This window comes from Dipodomys merriami, unplaced genomic scaffold, assembly GCF_024711535.1.
Source record: "Dipodomys merriami isolate MVZ:Mamm:240054 unplaced genomic scaffold, mDipMer1.0.p SCAF_12, whole genome shotgun sequence".
In the NCBI taxonomy this organism is placed as follows: domain Eukaryota; kingdom Metazoa; phylum Chordata; class Mammalia; order Rodentia; family Heteromyidae; genus Dipodomys; species Dipodomys merriami.
Window position 1 is genome coordinate 37,047,790 of NW_027202493.1, and position 21,081 is coordinate 37,068,870.

The window sequence follows — 21,081 nt, forward strand, 5'->3', positions numbered from 1 at the left end:
CAAGCAGCAATCCTGGCCAAATAATTTCACACTGGCCTGGCCGTAGCCCCAAGGAGAAAGAAGCAAACAAAATCCTAACAAGAGTCCAAGGAGAGAAAATCGAAGACGTCGATTCCTCCCGCATGCTTTCACTCACACCAGGCCACCTCCATGGACACGCGATACACATCCTCATGCTTTCAGTCACCTAGTTTTACTGCAGGCTTGGTACTCAGGGAGCAAATAATTCCAGTGTTGACATCATGAGGTCATGGCCTTAAGCAGGAACACTAAACATGAAGGCACCAACTTTGCAGAAGGGACTATGGAGGTGTTTGCCATGGCCTCTGTTACCCAGTCATAATGATCCACATATAATCTTAGGGGAACATAAAAAGTTAATTTCAGTGAAACTAGATGAATTCTCCTATATACCCAATGAAAATCCTCTGGATTTTTAATTATTTAAGTGAATTATATGTTATCCTTAAAGGAAAGACTCTAAGAGAACGCAAGATGTTGAACCAGCTTATTTGATCCAACAAAGTAACTGATTTTCTGCTCAGATTTTGGTATTGGCTGCTATTTGGATTGATGAATCAATTCACAGCCCACAAATTTCATTGCTTAGCATTTGAACAGCTCCTGCATTTTAATGATTAAATTCTTTCTTTATGGATTAAAAATTTGCTCTTGGCTACATAGTGAATCAGATCTAACATCCTCTTCTCTGCTCACCTAGCCTCCTTCTAGAGAAGCCTGTCTACAAATTGGGTACGCCCTGTTTGTTAAACCTACACATCTATAGACCATGAGTTTCATGGGAAATAAACAAACCAAAAAAAAAAAAAAAAAAGCTAGCAGAATCTCTAAGCCAGATTACATACTACAGACAGAATCCAGTACTGAGAGGTCACATAGGCATATCCAAAGAAAAATTCCTCCAAAATACAAATCTCCCTCCCTTCATTCACTATTACATAGCCAGAAACACACTCAGATAAATTCTACTTCTATATATCCTTGGTCCTCTGAGTTACTCATGCCTATGGAAGTCTAAGAAAAAAAAGTCATTTCCAAATTAGTATATATAGAGAGGTCAGGGATGGGGAAGCAAAGGAAAGGTACTCTCTTTTGAACAGCTAATTTATGTAGCAAAGGAATATTAGAAATCCATTGCTTACTAGTAAGTCTTACTATCACACTATTCTCTAAAACTGCAAGCTACATAAGAGTGTCCATAGGGGTTTACTGGAATTTATTTCCATACAAGTACCTTATCGTGGTGACCTGCACACAATGGTGATCCAAAGATATCTAACCTAAAACATTCCAAGAGTGGAACTTAGAGGTTCAAGGTCCAGGGAAAACTTAGGATTCTCTCCTTACTCTTCCAAATTCTCCTCCATAGATAAAAAGAGTTCATTTCTCTTCCTTGTATTTAGTTTTTACCATGTGCTACTGAGTTTACATAGATTGCCTCAGTGAATCAGCAGACCACCCAATAAGACAAACAGGACTGTCTCCATTCCATAAATGAGAAACTAGGATCTAAAGCATCAGGTAATTTGCCTAAGATCATCTAGTTGAGAAAGAGTATAGCCTCGATCTTTGTGAACTGGTTTCAACTCTCAGGCCAGCTGGGTCCTCAATGAGTTCCCTGCTTCCCAGCATTTCTCACGTGTTGGTATAAAATCCAATATGGTGTCCTTCTCATCCCCCCATGAACCAGTTGATTTCACTTCAAGGATTATTCCTCTTCCCACAAAAGTCCTCCTTGTCCTTGTATGTTCATTTCTCTTTCACACACTATTAATTCTATAAAATGGGCTTTTGAAACTGACAGAAATTTGCTCTAAACTTGATCCTGCTTGTAATTTTAAGTTTTGGGTTTTTTTGGCAGGTTTTTTTTTTTTTTTGAAACCTTAACTCAAGCTTCATTTGCACCTGGACAGGTTCTGTTTGCTTATTCACAGAAGGGCCAACTTCTGTCTATACATAATAAATAATGACTCAAGGCCTTCTGTTCCCTGGCTGAGGGAGACAGACGTTCCTAAACTGTAATGATTTTGTGAAACCTACTATATTCCCTCCATACCACACACAGCATCTACTCTGCACACCAAACAAGGCAGTTCATTATCATAAAAACCACTAGCACATCTCAGTCAAACCCACCCTTAGCTAGCAACACAGCCTGCTACACAGGCCATGCCAGCAGTGCCCACCCTGAGGCTCCTGTGGATCTGGCACTCTGCCACACAGTGAAACAGACCAGAGTGTCTTTAACCAAATCTCCAACTGGAACTAAGAGAAGGATTGTTTCTCCTGTGACACCAGCTCACTCTCAACTCACTCACTTGAGTGGGAACTGGCAGGCAACCTAGCGACTTGCTAAGGATACACTGCCTTTGAGAAAAGCCTATGGTAAGGGGCCAGGAATCTGGGGTGTCTAATAGGCAATGAAGCAAGCTGGGGGTGCAGAAGGGCTGCAGAGCTCCCCAGGAGAAACAGCTTGCATCGTTAGTCTTCAAAATTCTGAACTCTTACTGCTCAGCCCGCTTGAGAATTGAGGTCATGGCCTGCATTCAAAGAGCCTCTCCTTTACCTCTCAAACCCAATCTCTTACTCTCTTAGGTTCCAAGGTGCCCTGGTCAGCTGATTCTAGGCAGCTCAGGTAATAGCCAAGTTCATGACAGGGACTCTAGGCCAGTGCCAGCTCATAACTCACCCACCTCCACTGCAGACCTGTCCCAGTCGTATGAGGGAGAACAGAAAATAATATTTACAAGGAATTGTTCACATGATACCTTGGATCTAAGTTATCTTTCTTTCTATTTTTTTTTCTTGCCAAGACTGGTGCTTGACCTCTCCCTCTTACTCAACTTTTTCACTTCATGGCGAGTGCTTTACCACTTGAGCCACACCCCCAATTCCAACATTTTTGCTCCTTAATTGGAGATAAGAGTCTCCAATTGGAGATCCCAAAATATGGAGTCTGACTGCACTGACTCCATATGGTGAGCCTCAAATCTCAGCCTCCTGAGTAGTTAGGATTATAGGTATGAGCCACCAGCATCCTGCCAGAGTTGAGTTATATCTCTATCTCCCTCCACCTCATAAGTAGTGCTGGAAAGAGGAAGGAGAAGTGAAAGGGTGAGAAGAGATAGCTAAGGATAAAGAGGAAAGCAATGTCAGTCCTTACAACCTGCCACCTCCATTTGGCTTGGCATGTTACCTTTAAATGCCACTTAACTTTTGTAACAAGTTCTTACAATGTTGTTCTTCCCAGCATGCACTGGATGAAACCAAGTCTCCAACGTCTCCAATAAGAGCACCAGGCAGCCCCAGCCAGTAAGTGGTGCTTGCCTCTTCTTTGCATTCTAGCACAGAGCCTCTCCAAAACACATTCACAAGCGATGGGTGTTCAATGTTTGTGATACATGGATGGATTGCCCCAACAGCAACATCTGAACACTCTATTTTATCCAGAGATTCTTCTTTGAACGTGCCTGCAAAGCATCCTGATAAGAATATAAATGTTTTACAGGGGTGTTCTCTATCATCTTTTAAACTGCAGAGGGAAAAATTAAAACAGCATCTACAAGACCTGTAAATAAAACATGCTGAAGCAGACTCACTGGCTGATAAAAATGCATTTGTTATCTTGCTATATCATGTTCAGAAGTAAGTCCAAGAACTAATGAAAACCGACGTTTCGCTGCTTTGTTAACCCTAAGAATGCTTAAGTCATTTTCCCAGCTGCCACTTCAACAAGTTTATGCTAGAGTTTAAAAAAAAAAAAGCTGGGCATCAGTGGCTCATGCCTGTAATCCTAGCCATTTAGGAGGTGTAGATCTGAGGAGTGTGGTTCAAAGCCATCCTGGGCAGTAAAGTCCATGAGGCTCTTATCTCCAATTAATTACCCAAAAGAAGCCAGAAGTAGAACTGTGGCTCACATGGTAGAGCACCCAGTCTTGAATTAAAAAAAGGTAATGGAAAGTGCTCAGGCACTAAGTTCAAGCTCCAGTACTACAGAAAAAAAAAAAAAAGCACAAAGGTTTTGAGCTGAAGTTAGACCGATGTGGACTGAGTCTTAGCTCCTCCAACTACTTGACCCTTGGCAAGCACCTTATCTCCTAAACCTTGATTTTTCCCATCTGCAAAATGCAGATAATAACAATGCATACTTTCTAAGGCAGCTGTGCCAATTAAGTAAATAGCTTGAGTCTTACACTCAGTACAGCGCTTGCTTCACAATTAAGTGCTCCATAAATATAGCTATTTTTTTAATCATGGGAAGAGAAGAATTGCAGACACCATTTAACAAGGAGCCTTTCCAAATATTATCACGGGCACTAAATTCACTGAGTAAAAGCAATTAAGTCAATAACACTAATAGCCATTAGCAGATACATACATATACTATATATGTTTATTTATATATGTACTGCTTGCCAACAATTTTGTCACCCCTACAGATAACATCATGAATGTCTGTGAAGAATATTCCATATACAGTAGAGCTGAACAGGGAGGTGAGCTGTGCTGAAGTCTGGCTTGTTGCATATTTAATAAACCTAACCCCCTGGCTGGGCACCAGATGGTCCAGTGCAGAGGAACTAGCAAGTTAGCAAGTTAACTTTGTGCAAGTTAGCACTTAGAGCTAGTCTGCACAAAGCCAACTCATGAAACAGCAGCAGCCTGATTACATGCATCAACCAATACATTAACATTCACAGTAGCTAATAGAGAGACAGAAGTAGTACTTTTCAAGGCACTGAGGATCTATTTCAGAAAGGGACTTATAAGATCACTGAAGAAGCTGGGAACCCGTAGCTTACACCTGTAATCCTCAGCTATTCAGGAGGCTGAGATCTTAGGATAGCAGTTCAAAGCCAGCCAAGGTAGGAAAGTCCATGGAACTCTCATCTCCAAGTGAACCAGCAAGAATCCAGAAGAAAAGCTGGGGCTCAAGTAGTAGAGCACAAGTGAAAAGGCTCAGGGACAGCACCCAGGGCCTGAGTTCAAGCCCCTGGTAAGCACACACACATTTTTTAAAAAAGCACTGGAGAACAATTACTTATAGGAAACTGTAAGCTGGTAGCATGTGCTTTTGGAAGGCAAAAGTAAGGTTGGCCCTAAAGCTCAGTATAAATAGAAAATTCACAACTACCTCCTCCCAGTTTCCTGCTTCCCTTTTCCTGCAACAATTCAACTGTCCTTTGTGTGTGCAAATAAAACAAAGTAGCAGATGTGACCCCGGGATAAGCAAATGTTATGTTCTGCATAGTCTAAAAACAACAACAAAAATTATCTGAAGCAAAGTGGTGTTGTGCTAAGTGGTAGGTCCTCAATATCACACTGAAAATTCTAGCACACAGCTGTCATTTCCAGACAGGTGGCATCTCTCAAATGCAAGCTCCTAAAAATATCTTCCAGGTATAAAAAAGCCATTCATTTCCTGCCACCTTATGCATCCATAATCTTCATCAGGCTCAGAGCTGTGGACTATACTAACTCTTGGAGTTCTCCACAAAGAATAGGACCTGTGTTCTGGCTTCAGCTCAGCTACAGTCTGGGGAGTGGACAGAGAGGCAGGAAGGTTCCCAGCCCTTTCTTCACTGGAGTTTTGGGGGTGAACACAAACATCTTCCAGTTCTAGAAGACCATTCCATTATGTAAACAGGTTCCACATAACCCTTTGATATACACAGGTTCCTAAAAGCAATCATAAACATGTATACTAATCAGTGATATTTTTAAAAAGTTGCCTACAGCCTTCATGAAAATGTCATTCCTCTTAACTTTGTTTCCTAACAAGAACTGATCTAGACCTTGATTTGAAAAGAAAAGAAAAACCAGTGTACCCAGCACTGGAGGCTCAAGCTTGTAAGCCTATTCAGAAGGCTGAGATTTGAGGATAGACATTCAAAGCTAGCCCAAGTAGAAAACTCTGTGAGATTCTTATTTCCAATTAAGCATCAAAAGAGCAAGAAGTGGAGCTATGGCTCAAGTGGTTGGGTGCTAACCTTGAGCAAAAAAGTTCAGGGATAGCATCTAGGCCCTGAGTTCAAGACCCAGTACCAGCACAAAAAAAGAAAGGAAGGAAGGAAAAAAGGAAGAAAAGAAAGATGAGAGAAAGGATAGGATAGCACAAGAAAGGAAAGGAAAGGAGAAAAGGAAAAAAGAGAAAGTACTTCTTAACTTTTTCACTCAAGGTTGCTGCTCTGCCACTTGAACCACAGCCCCACTCCCAGCTCTTTTGGTGGTTAATTAGTGATTAGAGTCTCATGGACTTTCCTGCCCAACCTGGCTTCAAGCCGCCATCCTCAGATCTCAGACTCCCCAGTAGCTAGTAGTATAGGCACTTGGCTCACATAAAGTGATTTTAAACATACTAAAATAATAGAAATAATAATAATCTCTACCAAAGAGACACACACAAAAATAAAAACAGTTAAAATACTAAACCAAAATCATAGATTTGATTTAAGTTGTTTAAAAGTATATATTTAACCATTAACATATACAACAGTTCTTAAAACCTTTAACGATATTTAAAAGCCATACTGAATCCATCCAAGGCCACTTTTATTAATTTTAGGGCCTTGATAATGTTTTTCAAGGATATCCTTTTGTAGCACAGTATTGTATGTCAAGAAGAAGCAGGAACTTAAATGCCTCTGCTACCTCAAAGGACAGGGTGGTGGTAACAAATGACAGCCAGGAGTGATCCACTATGCAGAGGAGGCCCCTAGTGGTGAGCCTACCGCTATACCCTGGCTTTACAGATCTTCAAGGCGGCTTCATCATGAGGGCAAAATCAATAGGTAATAAAGTCTACTTCAGCTTATCCTCTTTAATACTTGTGAGCCCTGATGTATAGGAGGGCTATCATTTACAATCCCAAGGCCCTTTTGCCGAAATAAAAAAAACATGGGACCTGAAGAATAACTTCATTGCATGGTGAATTTCAAATCAACAAACATTTATTAAGTCCTCAGGAAGCCGCCTGGCACCAAGTTGGACCAGGAGGCCTGGGGAAGCAGGAGACAGAAGAAACCCCGTACAGCACGCTGTGATTTCTTTTCTCATTGCTACTGGAATGAGAGCACCATGAAGACTGGACAGTCCAGTTCATCACCAGAGGACTAGAGGACGGAATTTTACCAACAGAAAAGCCCAGCAATACTGCATACCACCATCCCCAAAGCATCATTTTCAGATGTCCAGAGAAGACATCCGTGGTTCTTCCATAAAGAGATGGGTGGATGGATGAAAAGATCACATACACAAGAAAAAAGTCATAATTCTATTCAGCGTTGATACATGCTAGATTCGGGATCCCTGAAAGCTAAAGAAGGGCAAAAGGCAAGAGAATCACAAGCATGTGCTGTGCCACGCACCAGGGTTCCCTTCTGGCCTGTACAGTTGGCATCTTACGTCTAGGGTGAAGTGAGGCGGTTCCAGGTCCACGCAATTCGGGAATGGGAGAAACTTGCTGGGAGCTCAGGGACCTGCCACAGCCAGACACCAGGTGCCTTCCACTCCTGGTGTCCACGGAGGAATCTCAACGTTTAGATTTCCCTCCATCGCCCACGCGTGCAGATTTTAAACGACGCCCAGGAGGTAGGATCTCGAGTCCAGATTGTGTGCTCGTGTCCCGGGTGGGGGGCTCATCCCTGGTGCTCCCAGCACCAGCCTTGTCTGGGACTCCCAGTGAACGAGACCCCCACCACCTTCTACCCTCTGGGCGACCCGCACAACTCTGCCCTCTGCTTCTCTACCCAAGGTGTGTCTTTCCTAATTGCCAACCTGACACCTCCACCCAGAGCTTGTTTGAATCAACACTCACCGTGGGGACTCTAGCGTGGTGGATCACCTGCGCAAAATCCCTGCAGAATTTTTTTTTAAATGGCAATTTCAAGCAGATACAGGAGGAGGAGGAGGAGGGGAAGAAGAAGGAGAAGGAGGAGAAGAAGGAGGAGGAGGAGGGGGGGAAGAAGAAGAGGAGAGGAAGAAGAGGAAGAGGAAGAAGAGGAAAGAGAGGAAGGAGGAGGAGGAGGAGTGGGAAGGAGAAGGAGAAGGAGGAGGAGGAGGAGGAGGAGGAGGAGGAGGAGGAGGAGGAGGAGAAGAAGAAGAAGAAGAAGAAGAAGAAGAAGAAGAAGAAGAAGAAGAAGAAGAAGAAGAAGAAGAAGAAGAAGAAGAAGAAGAAGAAGAAGAGCTGCAGTTAATTCTCGACAAACCTGAGGACACTGAAGTTCCAGACTGTCACCCGCAGAACCACAAGCCGAGCGTGCCAGCCGTGAACCACGCGTCCCCCGTGGGTGGGTCTTCGCCGGGGCCGCGGGGTGTGGAGTGCGGGATTGTTCTTGCCTTTCCTCCCTCCCCCCTTCTTTGCTCACCATGAGAAGGTAAGTTCAAAGTCACTGGCGGGGTGCAGGTGCAGGGGATGGGGCGGGAACCCAACTCTGCCTGGGCCGGTCCAGCTTTCCTCCCTCCCTCCAACCCCGCCCTCCAATCCCCCCAGCCCAGCCCACCGCACCCCAAGACCACGCCTGGGCGTTCCACCCACTCCGATCCGCCGGCCCAGGGCACGGGCCGTTTCGGGGGTGGCCCCGCGGACAGGACCGGGGCCGGGGGCCAGGCCGGGAGCGGCCGCCCACCCTCCCCTCCAGCCGGGCCGGCCCACGGCGGAGAATCACACAATGGCAGCGGAGTCGCGGCGGGGCGCGGGCCAAGGCTACTTGTTTTTTCTTGTTTTTAATTCTCAGAAAGTCATGGAAACAGCCCCGTCCCCCAAGCTGGCGAAGCCCCCGCCCCACCCCGGACCCCGGACCCCGGCTCTGCAGCCTCCGCCGCGGGCTGCGGCGTCCACCTGAGCGGCTCCCAGCCGCGGGGTGACGCGGAACCCCTTCCCAGGGTCGAGGCCCCGCGGGGTGGGGGACGGGGGGGGGGGAAGCCCGGGTGGACAGCGACCGACCGCGGGAAGCAGACTCCGGGCGCCGCGGCAGCGTGGTCCGCGCCCCCCCCCCCAGCCCGCTCCCCGCGCGGACGAGCCTCCCTCCCCAACGGGGCCGGGGCGCGCCGGGCACCCACGCGCGCGCGGAGCGCGGAGGGCAGGGCGGCAGGGACGCCCCCGCGCGCCGCCGCGGGCCGCCCCGGGGGCGGGCAGCACACTCACCCCGCGCGCCCTCCGCGCTGCCCGGCCGTAGCTCCGCCGCTCCGCCGCCGCGGAACTTTCCCTCCTGCGCGGCCGGGCTCGGCTCCACCTCCCGCTCCGGCAGCCGCGGAGCCTCCAGGGACCCGGGGAGGGCGGGGGGTGGGGGGGGAGCGGCGTTGGCTCCGCCGGGCGGGCGGGCGCGCGGGCTGAACCGCCGCCAAAGCCCAGCGCCCGCCGCCGCCGCCGCCGCCGCGGGGACCGAGCAGCCCCGGGCTGGGGTCGCGCCCGGCTGCGCCCACCCGCCGGCCTCACCCTGTGCCCTGCGTCCCCTGCGCCCCGCCATCCGAGTGGGGGGCACCCCGCGGGGTCCTCGCCGCGAGACACCCTCCCCCCGCGCGCTTTGCCGGGTCCCCGGAGCGGTGCGCGCTCACGGCCGGTCTCCGAGAAGGGGTGGAAAGGAAGGGGTTCGGACACCGCGCGTGCCGGGGCCTCCCCCCCGTCCCCGGAAAGAGGGGGACCCCGCGTCTACCCTCCACCTAGGTGGCCCTCGATCTCTCCAGACAGTTGCCGACCCCCCTCCCCCGGCGCCCCGCACCTACCTCCTCGGTTTCCTTAGCCCTCGCCACCCAGGGCCGCGCAGCGCCCGCAAACTTTGTAAACCACACGTGGGGCGGGGTAGGGGGGGGGTGTGCGCGGCCTCCGGCTGCGGTGAGGTCGCCTTCGGTCCAGAGCTCTGCTGAGCACTGCTAAGGTCAGAAACCTCCCTGGCTCTGAGAGCCCACGGGAGAGGTAAGGGACGTCTGCAGAGACCCCTGGTGGACACCGAGGGCCCTGGGAGAATAAACAGGAGAGGAAGGAGGCAGCGAGGACAGGACGGGGTGCAAGAAGAGAACCAAGCAGGGACCCCCCCCCCCATCACCCCCTCTACATACCTACCAGCGTGCCACCTTCAGGATGCACCACCTGTCACTGGTTACTGCCCACCGCTGCTCCGTGGAGTACGGTAACACCTGAAGTAAGGTGGAGATGATGAGGTTAGCCTGCCAGGGGTCCATCCTGGCCCGCAGATGCAGATAGACAGCTTGTAAGCAGCCCGGTGCTGAGCCCTGGGCCCAAAAACCAGCCCTTGACGGGGCACAGGCGACTCTGGCCTATCACCCTGCGACTCTGGCCTATCACCCTAGCTACTCAGAAGGTTGAGATCAGAAGATCACGGATAGAAGAACCCAAACAAATTCAAGAGACTCCGATTAGCTCTGATTAACCAGCCAGAAGTGGAGGCGTAGCCCACGTGGTGGAGCACCAGCCTAGAGAGAAAAAGCTAAGCGAAAACATGAAGCCCAGAGTTCAAACCTCTGTGCTGACACACACACACACACACACACACACACACACACACACACACATATTAAATTTAAACAATAAAAATCAGCCTTTAAACTCCCAGTGCCTTGCTTCTACTTCCTGTCTATCGGTATACTCAAAGCCTCCAGCTCAGGTTCCAGAACATCAGACTTGTATGGGGGTTGGAGGTGGTAAATAGACCTGGAGGGAGCAGGCGCGGCCTTGAAGCAGGTGGGTTTCCGCTGAGCACCTGTCTACTTGCAGAAAGCATCCTCAAAGCAAGGTTTCCTACCGGCATTCCCTAGGTGTCTCCATTCTCACCCCACACCCCAAGTGAGCTGTTCACCCTTGGAAACCTACCATCCTGCAGCCACTTAGTTGAGATATGAGCGAGAGAAGGATGAAGTGTCTACAAATTGAGCAATACCCTATATATGTACACATTGTACATATTTATATACATCTATGTATATTTACTGCTCCCAAATACTGCACACTGGTGGTAATAACACAGAGTACATACAGAGACACATCATATGTGCACATAGGTATAAGTCATTGGCCAAGTTCATCTACACCTTATCTCCCAACAACCTCATAAGGCCAATCAGCTGTCAATCATCTTCTGCAGATGAAGGTCACCAGCACACTGGGTCGAAGGCGGGGGAGTGAATACTTGTGAGTTGTGTAAAGATTACCACTTACACAATCAAGCACCTGGGTAGCCACATAAGCATTCCCACACTTCTTATATTGACAGGTACGTTGTTAAAGCACTGTTTTCAGCTGAAGTACCTTCCATCTCTCCATTCGGTGCTGGCTAAAGTATGTAATAGGGCTGAGCATGGGATCTGGTTTGGAAAACAGGCCAGAAAACTTGAGGATGGACTGCCATAGTGCTGTCTCAGACTCTAGCTTATTTGGACAGGCTTGAAGAAGATGAAGGACACATGCTGGCTCCCGTGATTATCTCTACTACCCTTGTCCAAGAAAAAGAGGGAGAAATTTTTCAAGATTGATTACATTTTCTTCAGGGTTGCTGAGAGAGATCCTGAGATGACCACTTCCAAACTTCCCATTTGGATGCCAAATATATCAATATAGCAATTAGCGTATCAAATGTATCATGTAAGTACATATCACTTTATACCAACTCCTTAATTTAATTCTAAATAAAGAGTTGGTGCCCCTCAATGTGTTTGAATACTAATATATGAAAAATACAAGAGTTGGAAGAGTAATAAAACTAAGTAACACGGGGCTAGGAAGGTGGCTCAGTGGTAGAGTGCTTGCCTTGCATGCATGAGGCTCTGGGTTCGATTCCTCAGCACCACATAAGCAGAAAACGCCAGGAGTGGTGCTGTGGCTCAAGTGGTAGAGCACTCTCCTTGAGCTCAAGAGCTGAGGGACAGTACCCAGGCCCAGAGTTCAGGCCCCACTACCAACCAAAAAAACAAAAACAACAAAGTAACATGATCATTGAGGAGAGAAAAAAAAAACAACACATTTCATCTAGATCTATTAACCAGAAAGAAAGGCTTAGGAGGATCCAGTAGGGAGTCCCTATTACTGAGCTGTGTAAGAACTGTGCTTAGACTCCATCTTCAACAAGAGAGGCAGCAGCAGATATGAGGGAAAGAGCCACAGCCCCTGCAGCTGCTCCTCTAACCTCGCCCAGCAGAGCTGAGCAGAGAAACCTGCAGGAGCACAGGACCCTAGAGACCTCAAGGACGAAGGGCACAAAACACCCCATTGAACAAAGTCTCAATCCTCCTGCCTTTGTTTCCTGGGGACTAGATTGCAAGCATACACCATCACGCCACGCCAAATCCAATTTTTAAAATTGATTCAAAATTAAGAAGTTTTCTTGTGAATATTACTTTGCAATGCAACGTTGCTTGTTTTTTCATAAACATGATTGAGGAATTGAAATGTTTCATTGGAACTACCAAGGATGGAAAATCTGGGAGGGAGGGAGTGAAGAGGTGATATTGTCCAAAAACAAATTACTCATTACCTGACTTATGCAACGATAACTCCTCTGTATATCACCTTTAGAAGAATAATCTAAAATTAAAATTAAAAAAGCAAAAAGAATTACCAAGGGCATCATGCAATGCTGAGGATGTGGAACAGAAAGAAAACATACAGAAAGTTCTAGAAATAAGTGAAATCAAGATGCCAGTACTTTTAAAAAAATAGATTCTAAAAAAAAGGTAAAATATGATAAGGTATGATATCTTCAATAAGTTGTTTCAAATAGATAATCTGTAGCTATTAAACCTGCAGTGCAGAAACACTGCAAAGAAGTCAAGCCAGACTTCTCAGCCTCTTAGGATCTCTTAGTCTAGTCCCAGAACCATTACACTTGTGAAATCCATTCATCAAAGCTCAATCACTTTACTTTCTGGAAGACACACTCAAGTCTTGGTGACGATACTAATCAAGGTTATCAGATTTCTCAGATCATAGCATACATGCTGTGTGGACACAGGCAGGTTGTACAAAGCTGTGGGGTAGCAATTCATCAAAATAGTACTGAAGTATATGCTGTACAGTCAAGTGAAGGATACTTGAAAAAATGAACGGTATTCCTAAGTAAATTTTAGTGTCATACTTGACCCAAAGCTTTGTAGAGGAAAAAAACCCCTAGATGTTCAAAACTATTGTAATTCCAACATAAGAGAGCAGAAGAAAGTACCCTTTAATGTCTCCTGGATATCTTACATTAACATCTGTAAAAACAAACATCATAATGAGTGAGTTGCTTTCAGCTATATTCAAACTTTCCCTCTCACTATTCATGCTTTTTCTCCCTAGGTCTGTCAAGGAGGAGTGACAGGAAAAGAGGCATGTCATTTAGCGCCACTGCCAAGCTTGTTTCTCCACATGACAGGAGATAGGAAGCTGTTCTCTACTGCAACACTTCCAACAGCCTGGCTGAGACTTCCCATGAAAGCCATCTAGAACATCACATGCCTGGCTTTCCCTTGCTTCTTCTCTGTGCTGAACTTTCCACTCCCCATAGGAAAAACCTGAGGAGTGACAGAAGACCTTCAGAAAAAGGAGACAAATGAATTAGCAAGGACTATTCCACCTCTGGCCTGCATTCCTGTGACATGAAATCTAAAGCTCTAAGCACAGAGCTCTTCAAACCAGTGTCTTTGAATTCACCAATATATAGATTGAGTTCACCCAGCCCTTTATATATGACTCACAATGCTGCTCTCAAATATTTTCCTTCTGGGGCTGGGAATGTGGTTTAGTGGTAGAGTGCATGATAACATGCATAAATCCCAGGGTATGATTCCTCAGTACCACAGAAAAACCCAGAAGTGGTGTGCCTCAAGTGGTAGAGTGCTAGCCTTGAGCCAAAGAAACTCAGAGACAGTTCAAGCCCCAGGACTGGCAAAAAACACAATCAAATATTTTTCTTGTGATAACTGTAGTCTCTGTTTATTAGAGATCCTCTAACTTTAATCAGAGGGAGCTCCACTCCAGCTGTCATTTCTTAAATTATGGTGGATAGACTATTTTAAATTGTCATCATCTTTTCCAGTATTTCATCTTAAATAGATTATTATTATTATTTAAGTCAATATCTGCCAAGTTCTGTCTCACTTTCAGAACAGGACTTTGTACATTCTGGTGCTATTCATATGTCTTCCACTAATAAGAGACTATGTTTCAATGACACACACTTTCATGAAAGCTTTGTTATCAAAAGTACAAGCAGGATGCATAAAGGCATACTGGAGATATTAGAAGAGCTAGTGTATAAAATATTGATTCAGAATAGGGAAAACAATCTGGAGAAGGAAAAAGTAAAAATAATCAGAATCAATATCCCTGTGTTCTCCACCACACGCACACACACACACACACACACACACACAAATGCCTAGGGACTAGTAACAAGTGGGATAGTCACCAAAACTGACAAAAGTTGTAGAAATGTAAAGATGATGATGTAGAAAATAAGCTTTACTAGTGGCAGAAACAGGGCATTTCATTTCCTAATTTCCTGTTTATATAAGGTCAGTATGCAAAAGGGCTTCATGGTATACACACACACACACACACACACACACACACACACACACACACACACAAGTCTGAGGAGGACTTGACCTTCAAACAAGAGGATTCTGATATTGGTTCCCTGGTTTCATGAGCCATGCTTGACTTTCTGTAGTCACACCCCCCAAAACTGTGCTAGTCAAATCATTACTCATCCATCAGCAGCAACTGAAGCAATTGCTGTGTGCCAAGCACTATGGGAACACCAAAAGTGACAAAGCGCCAACCTTATCAAGCAACCCCCAGCCTGCAGAAAACATTAAGTGTAGCAGGGCCAAGCCAGGCAGGGTGGTTCGTGCTTCTAATCCCATTCACTCCAAGACTTAGATGGATTGGTGTCTGAGGCTGGTCCTTGGCAAAAGCTTGAAATCCTATCTGAAAAAAATAAGCTAAAGCAAAAGGTCTGGGGGTGTGGTGGAATGCTTGCTTAGCAAGTGTGAGACCCTGAGTTTAAGCCCCAGTACCAACCACCACCAACAACAAACAGTTGCACGTAATACTGAAACATAATACTGATCCAACATGGCCATAATATAGAAGACATTTAGGGAGAAAGAAAAGAGTCTATCAGTGTCGTGAATGTAGATTATTGGGAGTATCTGATTGACAGATGAAGACTTTCTTATATAGATTTTAGTGGAGTAGTAATGTATGAATATGAGAAGATACTGTTGGCTGCTTAATCAGGATTTTATTTTGTGCTTGAAAGAACTTTAATGTTGTCCAGAGCTCATCTCTATAAGGCTCCCGTAAGGCTCTAAATGGCAATCAAAAATGCTACTAATATAGGAGAGAATAAGAAAATAAATTATGACTGTCTGAAGCCAACAGGAAAATCAATGTGACAAATGGCTGGACCTTTATCTGTGAAACACCCCAGAGGAGAGGTCTATTGATTAGAAATAGAGTTGGGCTGGTAGCTCACACCTGTCATCCTCCTTACTTGGGAGGCTGAGAGCTGAGGATCAGGTTTCAAAGCCAATCTGGGCAGGAAAGTCTGTGAGACTCTTATTTTCAGTTTACCACCAGAAAACTGGAAGTAGAGCTGTGGCTCAAAGTGGTAGAGTGTTAGCCTTGAGCAAAAGAGCTCAGGGACAGTGTCCAGGCCCTGATTTCAAGCTCTATGAATGACAAAAAACATAAGAAAGATAGACTAAGTCCCCCCACATATAAAAATGTCTTTGTCCAAATAATCAGCATTAAAGGGCCTATGAATAAGAGTTCCCGAATAAGGTAGTTGATAGTCTGTACTGTCCAGGGAATATTAGAATTCTATAAAAAGAGGATTCTATCAAGGAAATTAAGAAATCACTGTAAAAACAACAACAACAAAACAAACCATAACTTAAAAAACCAAGACTGAGAGCCAATGAGTGACAAGTCTTAGGACTTAGAAGGCTTCAGAAGGTTGGAGATGGTCTTATAGTATCGGTGGGGTTTGTTACAAGGCTTCTTGAGCTGTAGATAAGCCATGATCAGCATTTCACATAACCCACAGAAAAAGTATGTTCATCCATCTAACTGTATTAAGTTTCTCTGGTTTTTCTATGAAATCTGTGATTACACGGACACTTTACAATGTGTGCTGGCTCACTGTTGATGTCAGAGGGACACGTTACTGGGACATGAATGGTGGCCCTGTCACACAGCATCTGGAATTCCATTGGTGTGCATTTAGAAATCAAGATCATCCAGAACCAAGTATCCAGGAACAGTGCTTGAGTGTGCATTTATTCATCCTAATTTTTTTCAGTGAGAATCATGGAAGCAAAACAGGAAGATTATTATATATCTTTGATGATGGAAAATCTTGAGTGAAAATTTGAGTGGCTCAGCAAGAGAATAGAAAAAAAAATAATGTTAATACAAGCCAGGCACCAGTGACTCACACCTGTAATCCTAGCTACTCAGGAGACTGAGATCTGGAAGACCAAGGATCAAAGCCAGCTCAGGCAGGAAAGTCCATGAGATTCCAACGAATCCTCCAAAAGCCAGAAGTGTGGGTGTGGCTCAAAGTAGTATGCCAACATGGAGTGGAAAAGCTAAGGGACAATGCCAAGACCCTAAGTTCAAGCCCCAGTACTGTGCCACCCCAAGAAAAAAAAAAGAAATATGATGAATGAGATGAATAGAAGTGGGAAAGCAGTCACTTTAGCAAGTCACTTTTCTCCTTACCCCTTTGCTCTCAAGACCTTCCGCTAGAAGGGACAAGCCCAGAGTTTGTTCTAAAACTTTTGGCCATCTGTTGGGAACCATTGCCCATCATAGAGTAGGGTGTGACCGCCCCCCCCCTCAGCCTGCACCTGCCTTGAGTCTCTGCCTGCCACCAGCTGTAGCTCCCCCTTAATTCTCCTTTGTGCTACAAACAGTGTTAATGATGGGCTTGGCTTCTGCAGGTGTGGTTCTCACTCTGGGAAGTGTCTCTGCTTTGAGACTTGGACCTAGGCCCTATTATCTTGGACTCTGTTCCAGTTTCACTTCTTCCCACCTTCCATACTGCTCTGTGCCCAAATCCTGCTCTGACATTGACAGTCAAGAAACATGAGCATAGACTTCTGCTCCTGAAGCCTTGTGCCACCTCTGCCCCAAACCCCTTCTGCCCATAGCATCACTACTCGGATCAAAGCTTACTGTAACCCTTGAGGCATATGGGTGGCACTTCTAGTCAACTCGCTAAAAATAAGCCAGCCTTCTATCTGGCTAGCTCCAATCATCATCCTCATCATCCCCATCAACAACAACAATAACAACATGACTATTATCATCACAAAAAGATTTTTAACTTGTGGAAGAGAGTGAGGGAAGGGGAGACATTGCACAAAAAGAAATGTACTCCTTACCTGACTCATGTAACTGTCACCTCTCTGCACATTACCTTTTCTAATGACAATTTAATTTTTTTTAAGATTGTGACTTTTAAATTTGCTGCAGTCACTGTTCTAGGCTACATATCCATTAACGTCCTTGCCACACCTTATAAAGAAACTGAGCCCAAAGGAGTTCACATAGTTCTCCCAAAGTCAACAACAAAAGCCATAAGGCCTGAATTCACACCCATGTTGTTTCCTTCCTTAACAAGCAGTCCTTAGGCTTACCATATCTTATAAACAGAGATTTTTTTAAATTATAGGTAAGAAAATCTTTGTGCATTGTATCTACAGGGCAAAAACAATAAAAGAGGTTCTTGACCATAGAAAATCTAGGAACCATAAAACTCTCCAATACTCTCCTCTGAGAACAAAGTAAACTCAGAAGGTGGGTCCAGCCCACCTGATTTCCAATCCAGCGCTCTCTTGTGCTCTCCCTGATTCTCTAACTATAACCTTAGATCACCAGTAAGGAGTAGGACAAAGGATAGTGGGTTGCAGGTTCAAAAGTTCAATTAACTTCAGATGGAAACTATTCCCAAACAATTGTGTCTGTGCCGAACATGTGCAGACTTCTGCTCTTATTCCCTAAGCCACACAACAGAATGATAATTTACACAGCGTTGCTGTTACATTGGGAATGAGTCATCAATCAGTGATTTAGAGCACATAGGAGGATATACATGCATATGTTCGATGCAAATATAGAAGGGTTCTGAGCACCTCTGGGTTTTGGTATGTTCAGGTTCTCTGGATGACAACCTCACATTGAAAAGTTATATACAGTTTTAATTCATGAATTAGCTTCTTCAGGTATCGGCTGTATTTCTCACTCATATTGTCCAATGTATTGCACTTTGAGGTGATAATCAATGATGTTAGTGTAGACCTTATTTCTTAAGCAACAACAAGAGTCATACCAACAGCATTTATATAACCACATAGAGAAGCATTTGTGTCTCTTCCTTCCCAAAGAACAGAGACTTTTCCTTTCGAATTCTTTTTCACTGGCAACTTGGAAGTCTACCAGTCTCTGGATCTATAAACAGGGCTTCCCTTCACATTCTGCTTTTTATCTTGATTGGGCAGAAAAAAACACAGCTCCCACACTGATAAAGGGCTTTTTGAAGAGTTCTGTCATCCTTAGGAGAATAAAGCCTACAAAAGGGAAGGGAGAGGGAGGGGGGTTTAAAACCTTATTACTAGATGTATAGTTGCATTTTATTTTCAAGACAATTTGATGACTGATAAAAGGGACAAAATAAATATTTAATCATACCTCAGTGCAGATTTGTCAAAGAATTGGAACCTATTCATTTACTTGTTGCCTCTGTCCCCAGAGAAGAGACACCACCAGAACTAACCCCTCCCCACAGAAGTGGATTTGAAGCTTCATCCAGTGCTGACTTGAGCTAGGCTCCTCCCCTCCAGTCTTGTCACCAACCAACCCATTGTGAGACTTGGACAGCAGAGCTGTAGCCTGAAGTAGTTTGGAAGTTACTAGATGAACACAATACTCTCAAGTCATGAGTTCCCCCATAGCCATGTTCTAGCACAGCCTTGATGCATCTCTGACTTTCTAGATCCAATTAGTCATGCTATTTTAGAACAGGTGTTTGTGTAATGTCTACTTATATAACAACAGCCCTACCTAGTCTTAGCTTTTAGATTCTTTTTCTTCAAAAGCACCATTCAGTTTCAGATAAATTGAGGCCAGCCAGGCAGGTTCTTAGAGCAATGATTTATAAGAGAAGACTAGCATACCACTAAAATAAATTGGAAATTTTGCCTTGGTCAGCTTGAATAAAATGTAATTGATCTCATTCTTGGAAAGACATTTCTGAAACAGACATTCTAGAACTGGGAAGCTAATATCACTGACACACTTGCACATGTACATACACACACACATCTCTGATGAGGTAATTCAGCAATATATATATATATATATATATATATATATATATATATATATATATATATATATATGCTTGTGCTAAATAGTAATTACTTGCTGTCAGCTGAAATTCTGGCAAGTGCTCTACCAAGTGTGCCACGCCCCAGCTGAAATTCTGAAACCAAATGATGTGTAGCATAATGTTTAGGGAAGTGAATGGATACTTTATTATCTAAAATTTAAAATTAAATTAAATGTATTTCCTAATATGTCTAGCTCGGAAAATCATAACAGAAAATAGAAATGCAATCAAGAATTGCAGAAAAATGGAAAACAAATTCATCATTGGGCAACGAAGCAAATGAGGTGACAAGCTCTCTACAATGCTTATTCAAACCAGTTTCTTTCTACTCCCACACAAAAGAATGTTAAATAACTGATTAAAGGATGAAAATTGAGGTGTGCTATATTAGTAGCTAGTCTAGAGTGTACACAGGAAATCTTGTACCATAGAAAAGAAGAGAGAAAGGTAGGAGGGAAGCAAGGAGGGAGGGGAAGAGAGGAAAGAAGGAAAGAAGGAAGGGAAGTGATAACCTACCTTATCCATGTAAGAAGGAATGTAAGTATGGCTGGAAGTGGTAGAATGCCCACATAAACCACTAGCTGGATGTGGTGGCTTACCTGTCCAGCTGTGTGAGCAGTCTAAGGAGGAGGATTTTGTATTAGGCCAGTCCTAATGAAAACTAGAAAAATAAAACAAGAAAGAAAAGAGCAAACTTAAAGTTGGAAATTCTAGCTAAAAAGTAACCTAAAAGCAAGAAAGAGTTAAGATGTGGCTCAAGAAAAAGAATGCTTGCCTAGTAATCCCAAGATCCTAATTTCAAACTCCAGTATTACCAAAAAACAACCAGGAGTATACAAAACAGTAAAGATCAGTAAAATTAAGAGGAAGTACAGTTTTAAATAGTTATTCTATTTGCTTTTTAATATAATTTATATTATTGTACATTTATAAAACTTAATTTTAATGATTTTTCTGTCATTAGCTCATCACATTCTTTGAAATTTAATTGTTGGCTTTCAGCTGATGTCAATTGGTTTTAACACGCTCCTGGCTCCATGCCAACCTTAAGGCATTAATTCCTCTGGGATTGCCATTCAGGAGTTTGTCTATTTCATATCTCCCAAGATGACTCTGATTTAAGGCACTGGTAGATAATGTAATTGCCTTTGTCTGGGTGGGGGGGAAGAGGGTGCAAACTCAGGAGTTCTCCTTTTTTTCAACACAGTGCTGTACCACTTGAGCCATATCTCTAATTCCAGCTTTTTGCTGGTTAATTAGTGATAAGAGTCTCAGATTTGTCTGACCTGGCTAGCTTCGATTTATGATAGATTTTAGGTGAGAGCCATCAACACTTGTAGATTAGATCATCATCAGCGTAGAACCTTCATGTGTGCGATTAGTGACCTTCTACTACAGGCAGCTGGGAGCTTGAATATCCCTTTCACTTTGTCAAGAGAGAACTACATGGAACTGCCTAAGACCAAAACTGCTGGCACTTGGATCTTGGATTTCCTAGACAAAATAGTAAGCAGGTAATTTTCAAAGCCAACATATTACAGAGAAAGAATACCGGATTGAGTATCTGGAAGACTGAAGTTCATATCCTAGTGTAGTAATGCAATCATGTGGCCTTGGGCAACTCATTAAGCTTATTTTCCTAATCTAATTGGGAGTGGGACTAAGA

At 44.5% G+C, this 21,081-nt stretch overlaps 1 protein-coding gene across 3 annotated transcripts in view; it reads right to left on the reverse strand.

Moving 5' to 3' along the window:
* Positions 1-9,886, reverse strand: part of Csgalnact1 (chondroitin sulfate N-acetylgalactosaminyltransferase 1) — a 204,184-nt gene extending 194,298 nt beyond the window's left edge. The window contains exon 1 of one of the 3 annotated variants that reach the window (XM_070016566.1): positions 9,745-9,886. The gene's annotated coding sequence lies outside the window, so the exon portion shown is untranslated. Of the gene's footprint in view, positions 1-8,228; positions 8,317-9,166; positions 9,270-9,744 lie in introns of those variants that run through there. The other 2 variants (XM_070016564.1, XM_070016565.1) reach the window with 2 other exon arrangements.
* Positions 9,887-21,081: the final 11,195 nt, after the last annotated feature.